This window comes from Calliopsis andreniformis, unplaced genomic scaffold (genome assembly GCF_051401765.1).
Source record: "Calliopsis andreniformis isolate RMS-2024a unplaced genomic scaffold, iyCalAndr_principal scaffold0017, whole genome shotgun sequence".
Classification (NCBI taxonomy): Eukaryota; Metazoa; Arthropoda; class Insecta; order Hymenoptera; family Andrenidae; genus Calliopsis; species Calliopsis andreniformis.
The window spans coordinates 1,541,678-1,544,733 of NW_027480429.1; positions in this window are offsets into that span (position 1 = coordinate 1,541,678).

The window sequence follows — 3,056 nt, forward strand, 5'->3', positions numbered from 1 at the left end:
TCCGGGCAACCTGGGTTTCACTCTAGGGCGTTGCTCCACCAGATCGAATAGTTAGGGCCTTAGAAGTCAACGCCAGAAGCATAAAATACAATAAAAATACAACAGTTTTTCCATCGTATAACAGGAATAACTGCAGCCAGTGTGAAAGTACTGGTCATTTCTACGTTCCGGGTAACCTTGGTGTCACTCTAGGGCGTTGCTCCACCAGATCGAATAGCTAGGGACTTAGAATTCAACGCCAGAAGGATAAAATCCGAAATAAATACAACAGCTTTTCCATAGTATAAAACGAATAATTGCAACCAGTGTGAAAGTTATGGACATTTCTACATTCCGAGCAACATAGGCTTTACTCTAGGGCGATGCTTCACCAGATCGAATAGTTAGGGCCTTAGAAGTCAACGCCAGAAGCATGAAGTACAATATAAATACAACAGCTTCTCCATCGTATAAAACGAATAATTGCAACCAGTGTGAAAGTTATGGTCATTTCTACGTTCCGGCCGACCTAGGCTTCAATCTAGGGCGTTGCTCCATCAGATCAAATAGTTTGGGCCTAAGAAGTCAACGGCAGAAGCATAAAATACAATATAAATACGACAGCATTTATATCGTGTATAATTTATATTTGCAAACAGTGTGAAAGTAATGGTCATTTCTACGTTCCGGGCAACCTAGGCTTCACTCTAGGCCATAGCTCCACCACATCGAATAGCTCCGGCCTTAAAAATCAACGCCTGAAGCATAAAATACAATAAGAATACAACAGTTTTTTCATGATATATCAGGAATAATTGCAACAAGCGTGAAGGTAAAGGTCATTTCTACGTTCCGGGCAATCTAGGCCTCACTCTAGGGCGCTGCTCCACCAGATCGAATAGTTAAGGCCTAAGAAGTCAACGCCAGAAGCATAAAATGCAATATAAATACGACAGCTTTTATATCGTATATAATGTATATTTGCAAACAGTGTGAAAGTAATGGTCATTTCTACGTTCCGGGCATCCTAGGCTTCACTCTAGGGCGTCGCTCCACCAGATCCAATCGCTAGAGACGTAGAATTCAAGGCCAGAAGCACAAGATACAATAAAAATACAACAGTTTTTCTAGCGTGTAACAGTAATAATTGCAACCAGTGTGAAAGCAATGGTCATTTCTACGTTCCGGGCATGCTAGGTTTCACACTATGGCGTTGCTCCACCAGATCGAATAGTTAGGGCCTAAGAAGTCAACGCCAGAAGCATAAAATACAATAAAGATGCAATAGTTTTTCCATCGTATAACAGGAATAATTGCAACCAGTGTGAAGGTAATGGTATGTTCGACGTTCCGGGCAACCTAGTCTTCAACCTAGGGCGTTGCTCCACCAGATCGAATAGCTAGGGCCTTAGAATTCAACGCCTGAAGCATAAAATACAATAAGAATGCAACGGTTTTTTCATCATACAACAGGAATAATTGCAACAAGCGTGAAGGTAATGGTGAACTCTACGTTCCGGGCAACCTAGGCTTCACTCTAGGGCGTTGCTCCACCTGATCGAATAGCTAGGGACTTAGAATTCAACGCCAGAAGAATAAAATGCATTACAAGTACAACAGTTTTTCAATCGTATAAAATGAATAATTGCAAAAAGTGTGAAAGTAATGGTCATTTCTACGTTCCGGGCAGCCTAGGCTTCTCTCTAGGGCGCTGCTCCACCAGATCGAATAGTTAGGGCCTTAGCAGTCAGCGCCAGAAGCATAAAATACAATAAAGGTGCAACAGTTTTTCCATCGTATAAGAGGAATATCTGCAACCAATGTGAAAGTACTGGTCGTTTCAACGTTCCGGGTAACCTAGGTTTCACTCTAGGGCGATGCTCCACCAGATCGAATAGTTAGGGCCTTAGAAGTCAACGCCAGAAGCATGAAGTACAATATAAATACAACAGCTTCTCCATCGTATAAAACGAATAATTGCAACCAGTGTGAAAGTTATGGTCATTTCTACGTTCCGGCAGACCTAGGCTTCAATCTAGGGCGTTGCTCCATCAGATCAAATAGTTAGGGCCTAAGAAGTCAACGCCAGAAGCATAAAATACAATATAAACACGACAGCTTTTATATCGTATATAATGTATATTTGCAAACAGTGTGAAAGTAATGGTCATTTCTACGTTCCGGGCAACCTAGGCTTCACTCTAGGCCGTAGCTCCACCACATCGAATAGCTGCGGCCTTAAAAATCAACGCCTGAAGCATAAAATACAATAAGAATACAACAGTTTTTTCATCATATAACAGGAATAATTGCAACAAGCGTGAAGGTAATGGTCATTTCTACGTTTCGGGCAATCTAGGCTTCACTCTAGGGCGTTGCTCCACCAGAGCGAATAGCTAGGGACTTAGACGTCAACGCCAGAAGCATGAAATACATTATAAATACAACAGCTTTTCCATCGTATAAAACGAATAATTGCAACCAGTGTGAAAGTTATGGTCATTTCTACGTTCCGAGCAACCTAGGCTTCACTCTAGGGCGTTGCTCCACGAGATCGTATAGTTAGAGCCTTAGAAGTCAACGCCAGAAGCATAAAATACGATAAAGATGCAACAGTTTTTCATCGTAAAAGACGAATAAATGCAACCAGTGTGAAGGTTATGGTCATTTCTACATTCCGAGCAACCTAGGCTTCACTTCAGGGCGTTGCTCCACCAGATCGAATGGTTAGGGCCTTAGAACTCAACGCCAGGAGCACAAAATACAATAAAGATGCAACAGTTTTTACATCGTATAACAGGAATAATTGCAACCAGTGTGAAGGTAATGGTATGTTCTAAGTTCCGGGCAACCTAGTCTCCACTCTAGGCGGTGCTCCACCAGATCAAATAGTTAGGGCCTAAGAAGTCAACGCCAGAAGCATAAAATACAATATAAATACAACAGCTATTCCATCGTATATAATGTATATTTGCAAACAGTGTGCAAGTAATGGTCATTTCTACGTTCCGGGCAACCTAGGCTTCACTCTAGGGCGTTGCTCCACCAGATCCAGTAGCTAGGGACTTAGAATTCAA